The sequence below is a fragment of the Pinus tabuliformis genome, chromosome 9 (assembly GCF_031772625.1).
Source record: "Pinus tabuliformis cultivar Carrire ecotype Pingquan chromosome 9, CPIR1, whole genome shotgun sequence".
Classification (NCBI taxonomy): Eukaryota; Viridiplantae; Streptophyta; class Pinopsida; order Pinales; family Pinaceae; genus Pinus; species Pinus tabuliformis.
The window spans coordinates 739,387,648-739,406,631 of record NC_142307.1 but is presented as its reverse complement, the minus strand read 5'-3'; the positions used below and the strand labels follow the sequence as shown (position 1 = coordinate 739,406,631).

Here is an 18,984-nt window from a genome sequence, read left to right as displayed (position 1 = left end):
TCTTAATGATGAAGTAAATGGCATAAGGTATCTTATCATCTATCTGGCCCAGAGCTACTCCTATGTCTTTATGAGAGGCATCAACATGTGTATGAAAAGGAAGGGCCCAATTTGGGCCTCAGAGAATAGGTGCAGTGGTCAACTTGTCCTTTAGGGTGTCCAAGGCCTCTTGACAGCTTCCTGACCATAAAAATTCAGAGTCTTTGGAAAATAACCCAAATAAAGGAGAAGCTAACTTGGTAAAGTATTTTATAAATCTCCTATAGTATCTAGCTAAACCTAGAAAACTTCTTACATCCCTTTGTTTTTTAGGAGGTGGGACCGTTTGGATCATGGCTATCTTATTTGGGTCCACCTGCAGTCCTTTCTGGGATATTGAATGACCTAGAACAGTCCCTGCAGTCATCAAGAACTCACATTTTTTGGGACTAAGGGACAAGTTCATTTCAATGCATTTGTTTAATACCTTACCCAAGTTGGACAAAGCCTCCTGGAATACACACCCATAGGGTGTAAAATCATCCATATAAATTTCTACTACATCATGGACTAGCTCGATAAAGATAGTCAGGACTACCCTCTGGAAAGTGGTAGGGGCATTGCATAGGCAAAAAGGAAGGACCCTGTAGGCAAAGGTACCTCAAGGATAGGTGAAGGTGGTTTTATCCTGGTCCTCTGGGCTGATCTAGATTTGATTGTACCCACTAAACCCATCTAGGAAAGAGAAAAACTTTTTCCCTGCTAGGCCATCTAACACTTGGTCAATGAAAGGTAGAGGGAAATGGTCCTTCTTTGTTGCTTTGTTTAACTCTCTGTAATCGACACAAATCCTCCACCTCCAATTTTTTTGGGAACCAACACCAAAGGAGAAACCCACTTACTGTCCGAGATAGGGTAAATGAATCCGGCATCTAGCAACTTTTGCAGTTATCCTTTGACTATATCCTTGAGAGCTGGATTCATTCTCCTTTAGGGTTGTCGGACTAGTTTGCAACCCTCTTTGATATAAATGTGGTGAGTACACATTGAGGGGTGCACTCCCTTCATTTCTTTGTAACTCCAAGCAAAGGCATCCAGATGCTCCCTTAGCATGTTGCACAACTCTTCTTCTTGGTGTACAGAAAGAAGGGTTGATTTTCAAATTTCTCTCAGGGTCGAATTCAATTGTTTTGACACAAGTAGGGTTTGAATCAGCTAAGCATAGATCAATATGATGGTTTCTCTTGGTTTCCATTACTACTTCCTCTAAGGACAAGGTGTTGGGAGTTGGATTTTGGAGTATGTGTTCAATCAAATCATCTTCATTCGGTTATCCTCCTCCCATGGAAATTTCTAGGGTATAGAGTTGGGCAAAGCAGGCTTCATATTATTCCTCCTCTTCTAGCCATAAAGGTAAATCATGTTCTAAGGATGGCTGAGCAAGAGGGTACAAGAAAAACTACTTGGACAGATGCCCATTTTTTATAGTCATATTTCCAGCCCTGCAGCTGATGTAGGCATCCGTAGTGGCTAACCAGAGTCTCCCAAGCATGAGAGGATAACCACTAAGCTTGGCCTTAGGCTGGAGAACTAGGAATTCGGTAGGGTACTCCCATGAGTTGATGGAGAGCATCACATCCTCAACAATCCCCTCAGGAGCGACTGTGGAATGGTCTGCAAGCTACAAGACTGTTGTGGTCTTTCTTAGTGAACCCTGTAGATTGAGCTTGAGCATGGTGTCCTTATTTATTACATTAATGGCAGCCCCAAGATCAATCAAGGTATACGGGACAATAGTGCCATTGATGTGTACATCTAATACAGGGCTTCCAGGGCCTAAATACTTTAGGAAAATTACCTGCCCTAGCATTAAGTCGGATAGTTGTCCAATGACATTAATGGTAGGGGTGTCTCTTTTTCACCTCCCTAGATGTTTGAAACACTTATATTTAATCAGTTTATTGTAAATATGTACATCCTTAATGGCTTGGAGAAGTGGAATTTTGACACATAGATTTTTCAATTCACCCAAAAGTTCATTCTCTTTTGGGGTAGGCTAGACTAGCTGAGTTAATATTTTATTAAAGGGTGGTGGATTCACTCTAGGCATACTTTCCTCTCTTTCCTCCTCACTCTCCATAGGTGGAGATGGAGGTTGGTTATCTGGGAGTACTCTCCCAGACCTTAGGTTGATTTCTTGAATTTGCACAGTAGGATGTCTCTCCACTGTATACTTGTTGTGCCTATCTATTGTTCAGGTTCAGATTTTTCTGGGCAGGCATCTAAGGTTGTTTAGGTGGAGCAGGGTGTAAAAGTTATGGTTGAGTAGGAGGTGAAGGCAATAAAGCAAGAGCATTATTGTATGGGGGCCTACACCCCTAGGGTAGTGAATTCCACTAAGGCTGTGGCGGGGTATATGGCTAAAATGACTGGTTGGTTGGTTGGTAATGGCACTGATGTGCAAAATACCAAGGAGAAGGTGTAGACCATGAGGGATGAGCAAGGGAGCCCCAAGAGGGAATGGATGTGTTCTGGTTAAGGTTGTAATATGCATAGGATGACCCTTGCATGCCCTGTTGGTATGGTTGAGGCCCATGAGGTCTCATTTGATTTATAAGCAGAGCTGTTCAGTCACCCCTTCAGTTCCCTGATACACAACTTTTAGTCCAGGTAGAGAAGGACACTTGTCTGTGGAGTGGTTTTCTTCATAGACTGAGCAGATTTCTATGGACATTCATTCCTAGGGTGCCTCCTTGTGCATCTAGGGTAGAAGATGGCTAATGCTCTCTTTACTTCCTCCTGCTTCCTCTTGATGTGCATAGTTTCCATCTGTAGGGAAAGGGTTTGCAACATTTCACTCTTGAAATCTTCCAGCATATTTCCAATTTCACCTTTTATGGATGTGTTGGAAGAGGATGAGCTGGCCATTGGTTGACTACCCCTACCCTTTTTCCTAGATGCCCTAGAATGGTTCTTAAATACATTCTTGATATCTTCGTAGGGTAGTTGGTAGATGTCCCCTCCTGCTAGCAGGTTTAGGTTATCTAGAAGATCTTACCTTACCCCCCAGAGCAGGACTAGCTTCAGTGACTCAGGATCAAGTGTGCACCTAGCCCTTTTGTAGCTAAGTTGGAATCTCTCTTCATAATCCTCTAAGGATTCATCATGCCCTAAGGTCATCCTAAAAATTTCCTCTTTAGTGTCTTTGAACCTGTAGTAGTCTCAATACTTGTTTTTCAAGGCTTGCTGCATCTAAGCCCAGGTTGTGATGCTATCCCCAGGTAAACCCATGAACCAGCGCAGAGCTGCATCCTTGAGAGTGGATGGGAATAATTTCAACTTCTGATCATTAGTGGTGTAATCATAAGTTCTGCATATGACAATGAACTCAAACAAGAAAGTATCTAGATCTTCTGAGCTCAATCCATGGAAATGAGGAAGAATAGAGGGGCTTATGTTTTTCATCTTGGTATCCACATTAGTTTCTCTGATGGGAAAAGCACCCTCAATTCTTTCTCTATCTCCTCTGTCATTTCTATTTTCAGCCATTAGGTCAGTTAGAATGGGTTCTCCTTCTTCTTCTCCCCTTGTAGGCTCTTCAAAAATCTCTGGTTGTTTGCCTAAGGGGTCCTCCAATTCATAGCCACTGAAGAAGAGGGAAGGTTGGCTGTTTGAAGTGGTGGGGGTATTTGGTAGAAATTTTCCTAAGTTATCCCTATTCCTACGAGGCATGAAAGAAGTGTTTTTGTTTTGTTTTGTGTTTTTTTTCAAGCTTTGAGACTAATTACAGAATTGAAATAACAAACTGAATGGAAACTAACTGTTGAATGAAATCTCACTTGCAGAATGGAAAAGAAAGAAAATCAATTTACAATTACTTTTGCAGAAATGAAGCTAATAGTAGAATGTCAGAGATAAGAAATGGAAGAAAGAAAGCAGAAATTACATCTTACTTAAACACCTCCTTGACAACGGTGCCAAAAAGTGATGAGCACCAGTATTGCAGCAAGAATGCTGCAACTCTTGGAGCTACCAACTTTACTTTATCAACCTAGGGTTCATACAAACATGGAGGTGACAGTGTTGTATACACAAGTAGATGCGATGGGTCCACTCTTTGTCACTGTTGAGCTAGCGATAGACCACTATGGTTTCTCAAACCAGCCTTCTATTGATTCAAAAGAAGCTTGATTACCAATGAAGAAAGGGGAATTTTGCACTAATTGGGAGAACTGAAATATTGTCTACTGCAGAAAGGAAAGATTGAAATCAAATTCTTTAAACGCACCACTAATCTAACTAATTGCTAAGAGGTTTTACTTCAAAATAATTCTAAGTTAACATGTGTGTAATCCTAACTGTCCTAGGCATGCAATCTGAAATAACAAAACATTCTACTGTTGTGCATATGAATGAACACAATAACTCTTTTTATTTTTGTCCTTTTTTTGTGAAAATGTGAATGCTAAACCCTCCTTGTGATGTGGCAGGTGGGTTAGAGATGGTGGTGAAAGTTCAGATGGCTTGGGAGGAAAGTAGGGGTCCTTTCCTATCCCTCGGGAAGCTTTTTCCACAAATCAGCCTCAAAACAGGCCACTACAAGATGTCATAATGCTTCCTACAGGATGTCCTAATGCTTCTACAGGATCCTCTGTATTCCTACAGGATCTGGCCAAGAGCAATAAGAGTGATTTGGAAGGTGGTATAGGGATTATGGAAGGTGAATGGTGGAAGAAATAAGGCAAGGGAGTGGCTAGGACTTTTCAGAGCTCAAAAAAGAGTTTGTAAAATGGTTGGATTTGCTCAACAAACCTGGAAAGTTGTTCTTATGGAATGATGAATTGGTTGAGGGACTTCGTGTATTTTAGTGATCATGGATGGATGAGGTTAGGCTGGGGTTGTTGGTCATGAGATCTTCTTGCACTATTGAAACTCCTGCACTACATCAATCACTAACATTTATCCATGAATCATGTCAAACAAGAAAGATTTTCAATCAACTTAAGAAAACAAAATTTCATTATATAGTTGCATAATTCATGCATGGAAATACTTGCAGAATAATGTGAAACACTATGAGATCTATTACAAGGTTGAATATATCATAAATGACAATTGGATTGTATTCTTGAAAACTGAAAAGATGTTGGCCTCAATAGCAGAAAACCCTAAATTCCATAAGAAATTATAATTCTGTCTTTTTGGGGTTGCATAGGAGTCCTTTCCTCAAACCATGGTCCTTGAAGGGGGGAGTGAGGCCAAATCCACCTGCTATCAGCCTTTTTGGTATTCATTTATCTTTCTAAGCTGCTACTAAAGAAATGCACAAATGGAAGCAAACTAATCAAGTTCACAACTACTTGTAATGAAACAATGCTAAAACCAATTCAACCATTAATCTATGAAATCACCTAATCATACAAGTACAAGAAGAGTAGCCTTTGCTACTAGGGTTGGGCCCTAACCCAAGAGCTTCAGCCCTCTGAGTCAACTCAGTGCTGGATCAAGGAAATTCTCATTCTCATTATCATATCAGAAAAATTACATAACAATGCTTTTCCATAAAACTTGAACTCGAAAATGCTTAGTGTGCTTACATAAAAAAAATCTGAATCCTAATGAGGCTCTAGGCCTCCTTATTTATACAACTGAAGTATCCAATGAATTCCTTAAATATAGGGAGGCTTGGCTCCTAAACCCAAGATGAACTAGCTCTTAACTATCACTAGCTCGGCTGCCCATGATCTCCATGACTCAGGTGCTTGCAACATCGAGCTAGTGTGATTTGATTGAGGAATATTCGAATGAATGAGGATTAACTGAGGAGGATCTGTCTCCTATAATCTCTCCTCCTTGTCTCATTCGATTTTCTGCCCTTAATTAGCCAAAATTGCCATGATTTGCTCTCAAAAACCTACAATCAATGTACATTAGACCACTAGACATAACATCTTACTTTTACTCATCTCATTAAGCAAAATAGAATTAAAATATGTAAGGAATTATGAGAGGAGTTTATTTTAATAATCTTGGAGGTGTATTAAGGTCCATATAGTTACCCAATGATGAGGCTCATCACCTTCATAGAATAAAATTGTTTGCAATCGATTTGATTAAAGCAAGAAGAGATTTTGAGTGGGTATTGATCAAGATACTTTTTTTTTTTCTCAAAATTTGAATTGTGAGCATAAAAAGTGAAAAAGTTATTCGTATGTAGAAATCAATTAAGATTTTTTATTGCATTTGAGCATGCCATTATAATTGAAAGAAGGATACCCATAATAAAATCAAATGTTTTTACCTTTTTTCTAGAATTATGTTGTCATAATAAGGGATTTGAAGGATAATTTATTCCTATGGATGATGGATGATTTTTTTAATTTTTTTTCATGAATGCTTAGTTATGGATATTGTGCCTAATTTTGACACTTGATTTTCAAGTTCACTTAGTCATCAAAACATGATCATTTTACGAGTAAGACATATCTTACACAAAAAATTGCATTATCTCATAAATCAAGTGTCTATTAAATCATTGAAATGTAAAAATTGAAGAAGGGTAAGTTATTTATTTGAGTGCCTCGATTACTAAAAGGGTAGTGTTACAAACCCTTTCAAAAATAAATGTGTATATTGTTATAAATAGTTACTTGAAATTGATTTATAAAGTCATTTTTAATCAAAATAAAAACCATTGTAATCACACTTTGGGGTGCATGATCTGACACCTTAAGGTAGTAATAAGAACAAGACAATTTGACATAAGCAAGCACAACTGAGTGTGACAAGTGAAAAACATGCAATGGGTAAAGAAATACACTATTTGCAAAATATCAATCTAGAAATCAAATAAATGCAAGACTCCTTAAATGAATTGCATAATTGGGTTGTTGATATTCACAAGAAAATTTATTTAAAGGATAAATTGATTGAAGAATTTCAATTAAAATTAATATTGTGAACATGGTTGATGCAACATGTGCAACAAATTACCTAATACAAAAGGATGTTGTTACTTGTAACACACGTGACTTAATGCAAATGATGAATGCTACTTGTGACATGGATTATCCAATGCAAATGCATGATGCTACTTGTGGCACCAAATGATCTAACAAAAATGCTTGATGAAATTGCGAAAAAAGAGATTGTTGATGATTACTTACCAAGTTATGAGATGGAATTATTATTTAGAAATGAATTGATGAAGGAAAGTTTAATTAAATATGAGTCATAAGAATAAATATGTATATGTATATGTATGTATATATATATATATATATATATATATATATATATATATATATATATATATATATATATATATATAGATGATATTTCAAATATTATTCTTTAACCTTTGGAATAATTGCAATTCAAAAAGAATTGAAATGACTTCAAATGTGACAAAGGAAACAACTTTCATATTCCACATTAGTCCAAACCAATTTATTTTTTGCGTGTATGACTTCTTGTTGGAAATTGAATACTTTAGAAATTAATGAAGAAGTTGTAAGAATGTTGATGATATAATTAATGATAAAAAATTAATCAAATTCTTGCTAAATTACAACATTGTCATTTTGTTAGTCACATAGAGAATTAGTGTTTAGATTTCCATCCTTTTATTCATGGTAGGAAGAAAAATCATCAATCACATAAATGTCAAAATAAGAATAAGACTAAAAACCCAATAATTCATTATGGTTGGATATTAAGTTCTTGGCAATAAAATCAACAAGTCAAGAAGTTGCATGAGATCAATGTATAGTTTAAACATGGGCAAAGACACATTTTCATAGATCAAAATATAGTTCTAACATAGGTAAGTCTTCCAGCCTAAAACTTTCCAACATCGGAAATCTCTTGACACTTCCCCGTGTCCCTATTCCTAGCTCCTTCAAGTTAGTGTAGTTGTCTAATGTCATTGACCTTAAATTTGGAAACCTCTCCAAGGGCAGAAGATCCCTAAGTTGAAAACAATAATGCAAATATAGCCTCTCCAATTGTAGAAACTCGCAAATACAATTGGGTAGACTTTTGCCATGGTAATTTTGAAGCCAAAAACGTTGTAGCTTCTTCATGCTTTGCATGTCTCTAGGGAGATCCTCCACCACATCATGGTCTTCCACATCGAATATCAATGTCAGGTCCCTCATCTCCAACCAACTTCCCATTATACCCATCTTAATTCCTAAACGTATTCCCTCGACTTCAATTCCTGCCTTGACATGTATGAAAAGATTCACTAAATTTGAGAAATTTGTGAGATCCTTCAAACTGCAATTTCTGAGACTCTTCACTTCCTCCACCCCATTATATTGTTTTCCACTTTCTCTGATGTACCCAGTAATAATATATTCAATAATGTAAGTTGAGATATCTCTCGGGGAATCCCCGTTAAGCTACAACAATGGTTTAAATCTAAAGTCATGAGATTTCCAAGCTCTCTTAGCTTAGGAGGCAATGACTCCAAATTTTTATAGCTATTAAGATGCAAAAACTGAAGCTAAGAAAGATTACATATGTCTTTAGGTACAACCTTGATTAAGGTCTCACTTAAATTGAGATACTCGAGCTATCTAAGATGCCACAGTGACATGGGCAACGATTCTAATTTGGTGGCCGACATATCCAAAACCTCGAGAGAGGTGAGATTGACTAAAAAGCCATCTGGAACCTCTCTTAGAATTTCATTATATTGAAACATCAAAGTGAGGAGGTTGGGGCAGTTGAAATATGTTGGCAAAACAGAACAATTGTTATTCTTTCGCAATTATGGATCCATTTTTTAGTGGTTGGAAACTATTGGAGGTTTTCACATGTCCTGAAGAAACATTGCTCTTCATTCTTGGCAATATGTTGAGAATGCAACAAGATGATGGAGCTTAGTGGAAAGGAGTCGCCTTCACTAAGTGGGCCCGCAGGCAAATTATGGCGCAAAGTCTATTTTTAGACATATGGATCATGGTCTATGAGTTGCAGGATGCTGTTTATGGATGATTGGTCATGTTGGGAAAAATAGATGGACTTCTATTTTTGGTTCACAGCGGTGTGATCAAAGTCTATTTTTAGACTGCCAGGCTAAAAATAGAAAAGTCAAATATTATTGTCTCATAATAATATTTAGACTATAAACATTATCTTATCCTCTTGGAGCACTTCAGTTTGAGCTACATATGTGGCACATGCAGCTGTTAGAAGGAAATACGCTTTCTTTGTGGGTCAGTTGAGCTATTGCATGCAGGACTTCAATTAGAACTCATGTGGTTGAGTTTGGTGGAGTTGGGTGTGGAGTTGATGGAGTTGTGTTCAGTTTGACTTGGTTGAACTAGTTGTAATTAGTCTAACTGCAAATAGACCAGTGATGAGTTGTGTGAATTAATTATTAACTCATAAAGCAACTAAAGAATACATCAGTTAACTCAGTTGCATGTCAGTGCATATACATTTCAGTGGAGATAGGTGTTAGAGGTTGAGATTTCTATCAGTTGTGACTATAGTTGTGCATGAGATCTTGCACAATCAATGGATTGGGTATGCCAATGAGTATTGCACAGTATATGCCTAGTATTATAGCCTGTTCTCACGTGATTTTCTGTGTGAGTGATTCTCACTTGGTATTGTGCAATAGAGGCAGGCAAAGCAGCGGAGGAGATTTGAACCTGTGACTTGTTCGGATCTGAGCTAGTTTTGTGTGTAACAGGTGGAGATAGTGCTGGATACTTGAGAGGAGTATTGTACTATGTATTGTTACATGTTCTCAATCATTAATATACAGATAGTGTGGGGTTTTCAGCTGTAAGCTTTCCCCAGATTACATATTGTGTTAATGTGTGCATGCGATTGATGTTTCATTGTTTTTAACGCTGCTAAATTGATGATCAATGTAGAGGAGGTTATGTATTATGCATGTATTCCGCAATAGTGTATAATCGGGATAATCTCTGTGAATAAGTGTCATATTATTCAAAATTTCTACATGGTATCAGAGCTGTTGATCATTAGATCTATTATTCAGAAAGTGTTTACATCTTATTTCTTCAGGCAGAGTCTATAATCGGGCCAGGTAGCCTCTGGATTCATCCTTCCTTTGGAAGGTGAGATATCCGGTAAAAGCCCATACAATCAATCTCTGTACAAGAAATAATTTGTTCTCACGAATTCTAGATTAGAGGCGGTTGAGTTTGGAGTTGGTGGAATTCGAATTTGCAGCAGTGTTTTCTTGGTATCAACGTGGCAATGTCTTTCAACGGATTGCGATTGGAGTATGCTCTTGAGGGCAGCTCGAACTATATTGCATGGAAGGACAGGATGGAGGCAGTGTTGGATGATAACGGGCTAAAGGAGTTCATAGAGGCTGATGTCCCAAAGCCTACTGATACTGTGCAGGTTGATGCTTGGCAAAAGAAGACAGCAAAGTGTCGAAGGATTCTATTGGAGGGCGTGAAGGATCACATTGTGTCCAGCCTGCATGGAAAGGCTTCTCCATACTTGATGTGGAAAGTGTTGATAGATCTATTCCAAAGCAAGAGTGATCAGAGGAAGCTGGCGCTCAAGGATAAACTCAGAAACATCAAATGTGAGAAGGGAGACAGTATGCCCAAGTATCTCACGAAGTTCACTCAGTGTCGGGATGAGCTGGGAAGTGTGGGGGTAACTGTCGATGATGAGGACTTGGTGAGCTTGGCTCTCCTTGGTCTTCCGAAGAGTTGGCATTCCTATCAGGACTCTGTCAATGGTCGGGAGAAATTGCTAGGATGGGAGAGACTTTGGTCAGATCTTGTGCAGGAGGAGATCAGGCGGAATACCAGGGACGGATCTTCATCAAAGGGAACTGATGAAGAAAATTGCGCTTTGGCTGCCAAAGCAAAGAAGGGGAAGAGCAAGAAAGCTTCTCAGTCTGGTGCGAAAGGCAAGAAGCAGGACATGTCCAAGGTGAAGTGTTTTCATTGTCACTAGCACGGACACTATGCCACTAATTGTCCGCAGAAGAAGAAGAACAAGCAAGCTGTTCATAGAAAATTTTAGGGGCGAATGTTCGCCCTTTGGCGGAATTAAGGGGTTTTAAATTTTTAGTGGGCGAATATTTTGTATCATAGTACATTTTTACAAATCACCTCAAATAGCCCACCTTATTTTAAGGGAGAGGGTAAAAAAGGTAAATTTAGCCCTTGAAATTAGGAGTTACAACCTTCCATTCACCCATTTTCAAGAATAGGTTTTATTTAAGTGAATCCTATGGGCCAAAGGCCCAAATACCATATTTATAAAAGAGGTATGGTAAATTAATAAAAATATAAATAAATGAGAGGTATGGTAAATAAATAAAACATTTTTTATATTTACTCCATAAGTCACCTTATATACATGAAGGGTGTAAACAAATAAAAATATAAGTAAAGTGGAGGTATGGTAAGTAAATAAAACGTCTTTTTATACTTACTCAAAAGGTATGGTAAATAAATAAAAATATAAATAAACTAGACGCATGGTAAATAAATAAAACCTATTTTTATATTTAGTCCATAACATTTGTTCTATTTATGAAGGCTCAAGAAACAGGTTTTATTTAAGTGAATCCTATGGGCCAAATACCATATTTGTAAAAGAGGTATGGTAAATTAATAAAAATATAAAGGCTCAAGAAAAAGGTTTTATTTAAGTGAATCCTATGGGCCAAATACCATATTTGTAAAAGAGGTATGGTAAATTAATAAAAATATAAATAAATGAGAGGTATGGTAAACAAATAAAACATTTTTTTATATTTACTCCATAAGTCACCTTATATTTACGAACACTCAAAAATTGCATTATATTTAGGTGAAACCTATAGGCAAAATACTATGGGACAAATACCATGGACTAGATTGTTATTAATACCATGCAAAAAAACATTATTAACCCTAATATTAGTATTAATAAAAATAAAAATGGCACATGGTATTGACCCATGGTATTCACCTGGAATGTAGCCTATTTAAATGGGGGAATTAAACCAGCATAGATCCATCTTTACTATGGATCTACGAGAGGTATCAAATATCGTGATATGAAAACTAGCATAGAGTGAAAAAATATTTGATCCGATCAAGAGCAAAAATGGATGTTGTAATTTAATGTATGTTAAACATTTTAGCTTGGTTAAAATAAAAAATAAAATAAAAATAAACTATTAATTTTATTAATTTTAATAGTAATTTTTAAGCTCCAATTTTATGATAACCCATGGTAATACCATGGTATTCATGTGAGCATAGACTATTTAAAGGGGAAATTCTATCATCTTAGATCCATCTTAATTCTGGGTCTACCAAGTGCTCAGAGGGATAAATAGATTTCATCCCCTAAGAGTGGTAGATGTGGAGTTAAGATGGATATAGGTTGGTTTTTATGATAATGAAGATATTAAATAGACTTAGGAAATTATATTGTAAAAACATCTTAAGGTGAATGGTTAAAGCATAGACATTGGACAAGTATATTTGTATACTTCTGTTTTAAACATAAACAAATCCAGGGCTAAAAGGAATGGATTGATTGCACTAGTCATCCTTCTATAACTTTCTAACACATGCTGGAGTAAACAGATTGTAATTTGGGTAATTTTTCTAATTGCAAACATGAACATACTTGTGTATTGGCAGGGTGGTTACGAGGTCCCTAGAAGTGATGAATTTGAATTTTTCTTGGTTTTATATATAGTATTAGGTTTTTTCTCATGCTTTCTGTGAATGGCACGGGTGAATTTTATCCTACACCCACTAGGTTATCGATATGTAATTTCGGTAATTTTGATTTCAAAAGATATTTTAAAGAAATGCAATGATTTCATTTGTGTATTCAATAAACACAAGATTTTATAATTGAGTAAAATATTCGCCATGCCTGGTGAGAGATTCGCCAAAAAATTATATATAGATATCATATTATTGATAAAATCGCCTTCCATTTTTCCTATATACCATGGAGATTCGCCCATTTATTATACATGTAAATTTAGGGGGGGTTCTTAAAATTTTCCCTGAAGTTGTTGGATCTGCAGCAGGAGAGGCTCTAGCCTCGCAGTTTGAGCTTGATTTTTCATTGATCGCATGCTTGGTTTTAAGTGTGATGGGATCGGTATGGTTCTTGGACAGTGGTGCGTCTTTTCACATGATGGGAGATTGAGATTTGTTTTCTGATCTGGAGGAGAAAGATCTTGGAGTGCACATAGAGATGGGCGATGATGGTAGATACAATGCGACCGGTATCGGTACCATTTCCTTTGAGAGGGAGTCTGGTAAACCCTTCGTATTGAAGGAAGTGATGCATGTTCCAGGATTGAAGAAGAATCTTATCTCTGTGGCGATGTTAGAAGACAAGGGATATGATGTTGTTTTCAGCGAGGGAAAGGCTTTATTGCGCAGTAAGACAACTGGAGAAACCCGGAAGATAGGGGTTCAAGTGAGGAACCTTTATCAGTTGCATGTAGATGGCTGTGCAGCAATGGCATGCAAGGCAGAAGGATTGGTGAGCCGGGATGATGGCGAGCTGTGGCACAGGAGATTGGGCCACCTTCACCATGGAGCCTTGAAGATACTGCAGCAGATCACTGTAGGGCTTCCTAAAGGCACTCTTGCGCAGTTAGATCAGTGCAAGGGGTGTACTTTGGGAAAGTTTGTGAAAGTCACCTTTCACGAGAAGGATAGTTGCACCACGACGATCCTTAAGAGAATTCACACAGACGTGTGTGGACCTTTCTCAGTAGCTTCGACAGCAAAACACAGGTATTATGTGATTTTTGTTGATGATTTCTCTCGTAAGTGCTAGATCTTCTTCATGCAGAAGAAGAGCGAGACATACTCAAAGTTCTGTGAGTTCAAAGCACTGGTCGAGAAGGAGTCGGGGAAGAAGGTGAAGGCTCTTAGGAGCGATAATGGTGGTGAATACATCTCTGGAGAGTTCAAGGATTTCTGTAAAGCAGAAGGGATTCGAAGAGAGCTCATAGATCCCCATAACCCACAGCAGAACGGGGTTGCTGAGTGGAAGAACAGAACGATCGTGGGTGCTGCACGGGCGATGTTGCATGATCAGGGCCTACCCCTTCACTTGTGGGTGGAAGCATGCAATACTGCAGTATATGTGCAGAACCGTTGTCCTCATAGGATACTTGGCATGAGTACACCCGAGGAGGCTTATTCTGGTAAGAAGCCTGATCTTTCTCATTTGAGGATTTTTGGTGCTAATGTTTACATGCATGTGACGAAGGATGTCAGGAAGAAGTTGGAGCCGACCGCAGAGGTCGGGATATTTGTGGGGTACACTGATACGCCCCACAACTATCGTGTGTATTTTCCAAACAGTTGCAAGACTGTTGTGCGACGAGATATAAAATTTCAGGAGGAGAAAGCCATGAAGTGTTCGCTTGAGAGGGAGCCACACTTGCATGCAGATGAGGAGCTATTAGTTCCTAAGGATGAGCTTCAGGACGTGGATCAGCCACAGGATGAAGTTCATGGAGTGGAAGAGACCACTCATGCAGCGCCAACCATCAGAGGGCGAAAGCGCTTGACAGAAGCTGAGTGACTGGCTCAAGATGCAGAGAAAGTTGTAGGACCACCTACAGCCCAACGCAGGCAGAGACAGTCACCTGATCGGTACACTGGATACATGGCTCTTGTGAGCAAATGTGTTGTGACTGAGCCATCCTCTTTCGAGGAAGTTGTGGAGGATCCCGCATGGGTAGATGCCATGGTGGAAGAGTATGATTCAATTGTCAGAAACAGTGCATGGGAGATTGTTCCTAGACTGGAAGGGAAATCAGTGGTGGGTTCGAGATGGACCTACAAAGTTAAGCAGGCAGCTGACGAGAGTGTGGAGAAGTACAAGGCAAGATTTGTTGCCCGAGGCTTTTCACAGATAGAGGGGATCGATTATGAGGAGACCTTTGTACCTATCGCAAGGTATTCTTCCATACGGACGATTCTTGCTCTCTCAGCGCAGATGGGGTGGCACATTCATCAGATGGATGTGAAGATTGTGTTCCTCAACGGAGTCATTGAGGAGGAGGTGTACATAGAGCAGCCCAAAGGTTTTGAGATCTTCAGCAGCGAGTCGCATGTGTGCAGGCTCAAGAGAGCGCTGTATGGGTTGAAACAAGCACCACGTGCTTGGTACACACGGAGAGACAACTATTTCACCAGACTTGGATTCTCCAAGAGTGAGGCAGATCCTAACCTATACCAGATTGTGGTGGAGGGTAAGTTGCTTATCATTGTATTTTATGTAGATGATTTGATTCTAACGGGTGATGAGTTGTTGATACTTTCATGCAAGGATGATCTTGCTAAGGAGTTTGAGATGAAGGACTTGGGCCTCCTTCATTATTTCCTGGGATTGGAAATTTGGCAGTGCAGTGATGGACTATTTGTTTCTCAGGGTAAGTATGCTCGGGAGATACTAGAGAAGTTCAACATGCATGGCTGCAAGCCTATTGATACTCCTCTTCCTAGAGGTTGGAGGAAGGAGGATGCCACTTCGGCAGAAGAAGCGGATGCCACTATTTATCGACAGTTGGTGGGGTTGCTTATGTATCTGGTCAATACACGACCCGATATATGTTATGTTGTTAACTAGCTTTCACAAGCTATGGTTAAGCCAACCAAGCTCTTCTGGAAGGCAGGCAAGCATGTATTGCATTATTTGAGAGGCACATCAGGATATGGATTGTGGTACAGATAGGAGGATGAGGTGAAGCTATGTGGCTTCATGGATGCAGATTGGGTAGGTAACCCAATGGAGAGAAAGAGCACATCAGGAGGGGTCTTCAGTATCGGGTCGATAGCAGTTTCTTGGTACAGTAGGAAGCAGAGATCTGTGGCACTCAGTTCAGCAGAGGCTGAGTATATGGCAGCAAGTTTGGCTGCATGCGAGGCTATATGGATGAGGAAGATCCTCGTCGGTTTGTTCGGTTCTTACTTAGAGCCTGCTATGATTTACTGTGATAACCAGATTTGCATTAAACTCTCGGCTAATCCTGTATTTCATGATAGATCTAAGCACATTGACATCATGTACCATCATATCAGAGATTGTGTGCAGCGGAGAATCATGTTACTTTCATACATTCCAACGGAGGATCAGGATGCTGATATCTTGACGAAGGCGCTCACCAGGAGCAAATTCGAATACCACTGAGGCAGGATAGGGGTTGCTGATAATCCATATCTTGTTGAGAGGGAGTGTTGAGAATTCAACAAGATGATGGAGCTTAGTGGAAAGGAGACGCCTTCACTAAGTGGGCCCGCAGGCAAATTATGGCGCAAAGTTTATTTTTAGACTATGTCTATTTTTAGACATATGGATCATGGTCTATGAGTTGCAGGATGTTGTTTATGGATGATTGGTCATGTTGGGAAAAATAGATGGACTTCTATTTTTGGTTCATAGCGGTGTGATCAAAGTCTATTTTTAGACTGCCAGGCTAAAAATAGAAAAGTCAAATATTGTTGTCTCATAATAATGTTTAGATTATAAACATTATCTTATCCTCTTGGAGCACTTCAGTTTGAGCTACAGATGTGGCACATGCAGCTGTCAGAAGGAAATATAGTATCTTTGTGGGTCAGTTGAGCTATTGCATGCAGGATTTCAGTTAGAACTCATGTGGTTGAGTTTGGTGGAGTTGGATGTGGAGTTGATGGAGTTGTGTTCAGGTTGACTTGGTTGAACTAGTTGTAATTAGTCTAACTGCAAATAGACTAGTGATGAGTTGTGTGAATTAATTATTAACTCATAAAGCAACTAAAGAATACATCAGTTAACTCAGTTGCATGTCAGTGCATGTACAATTCAGTGGAGACAGGTGTTAGAGGTTGAGATTGCTATCAGTTGTGACTATAGTTGTGCATGAGATCTTGCACAATCAATGGATTGAGTATGCCAATGAGTATTGCGTAGTATATGCCCAGTATTATAGCCTGTGCTCACGTGATTTTTAGTGTGAGTGATTCTCACTTAGTATTGTGCAATAGAGGCAGGCAAAGCAGCGGAGGACTTTTGAACCTGTGACTTGTTCGGATTTGAGCTAGTTTTGTGTGTAACAGGTGGAGATAGTGCTGGATACTTGAGAGGAGTATTGTACTATGTATTGTTACATGTTCTCAATCATTAATATATAGATAGTGTGGGGTTTTCAGCTGTAAGCTTTCCCCGGATTACATACTGTGTTAATGTGTGCATGCGATTGATGTTTCATTGTTTTTAATGCTGCTAAATTGATGATCAACGTAGAGGAGGTTATGTATTATGCATGTATTCCGCAATAGTGTATAATCGGGATAATCTCTGTGAATAAGTGTCATATTATTCAAAATTTCTACACAATATACATTTCCAAGTCATGGACAACATCGTGAACCTGTATCTTCCTATACCCATAATCATCATAAACACTCTAAAACAAGCATCGTTCTACTAATAAGTCTGCGTACCTGAGTCCCAAGTCCATTAAATAGCTAGTCTTTCTGCTATTGACTAGCTTCTCCCCTATCCACATTTCCACCAAGGCATTTACAATGATCTGCCAATCTTCGGGAACGATAGCACAATATAAAAATAAATTCTTGAAGACAGAGTCAAGCAAACAATCGTAACTACATTTAAACCGCCAATAGCGACCTTGATCAATGTTGTCGTATCCTAGAAAACATCGATATTTTTTATCTGACACAAAGCAAGATGCCAGTCATTTACACTAGTTTTACCCCTCATGGTTGCTGCTACAACTTTTATGGCCAACGAAAGACTATTACACTCTTCAACAATTTTTGTGACCACATTCTCCATATCATTGTCTGAGCACTACTAGTTTTGAAAGCTTCTCTGTAGAAAAATTTCCACCCTTCATCCATGGATAGCGGTTGTATTTCTATGGAGAAGTCATCTACCCCTATTCTTCTCACCACATCAAAGCTGCACGTAGAGATTATGACTTTGCTACCTTTATCATTATCCAAAGGGATGCCCAATTCTTCGTCTAGTTGAAGTTCCCTCCATAAATCATCTAATATGAGAAGAAATTGATTTTCCTTCAGACATGCAGAGAGCTCCATCTTTGTTATCTCAACACTAGAGCTTCTCCCAAGATTCAAATTGATTTTCTTTGCAATATCAGCCTGCAAGCCTGAAATCCTATAATTTTGATAAAAAACAGTCCAAATTACGGCTTTGAACAAGTTACCTTTCTTCTAGGCGTTGTGGATGGTTTTGAGGAGAGATGTTTTTCTGATGCCTCCCATGTCGAAAAAACCAATTATGCGAAACTGATGATCTTCATTGTCCAGCCATCTCTGCAGTCACATTTGGTCAACTTCGATCCCTGATCCCACAAAGCCTGATCTGGTGCAGAGGAAACAGTTCGTTCAACGTTGCCAAGTATTGAAAAATCCCTTTCAAGATTGACAAAGAGTTGATCAAAATTTTTATTCCATTCTTTAACTTGTGTGAAGAGTGTTGGTCTACAGAGGAAACATTGTAGACATCGTTTCTGTCGTTGGGCACGATCCACGAGACATTTGACATCATCAAGAGAATGGTGGAGCCTCTACAACCAATTTTTGATAGTGTCTTGTGAACATCTCTAATCGTGTTGAAATTAATTGGCGATATCACACAAGAGGGTCTTCATACGATTTAACTAAGCTTCCAGAAGCTGAGTATTTCGATCCAAATGAATTACATCATCTACTAGTTGATAGAGCAGAGCAAAAGTAACGCTAACAACATTGCTAACTATGTTGGTCACTGCTCCTGTCAAAACGACCTCTGTGGCTTTTGAACCTTCAAACAAAAGCACAACAGAGAAAAAACGAAACAGAATGAATACTTGGAAATTGTAATTCCTACTTGTCTCAATTGTGATTCTTTCTATCTAGAGGAGTCTGTTCCTATTCCTTAGGGTTGTTATATCTAGATGTTCCTAGATTGGTGTGTATTTGAGATATTCTCTCAACCAGGTGA

General features: G+C 38.7%; 1 pseudogene; it reads right to left on the bottom strand.

Annotated features, from left to right (window-relative positions):
- Nucleotides 1-7,775: 7,775 nt before the first annotated feature.
- LOC149150818 (putative disease resistance protein At4g10780) overlaps nt 7,776-18,984 on the bottom strand; it is a 39,476-nt pseudogene continuing 28,267 nt past the window's right edge.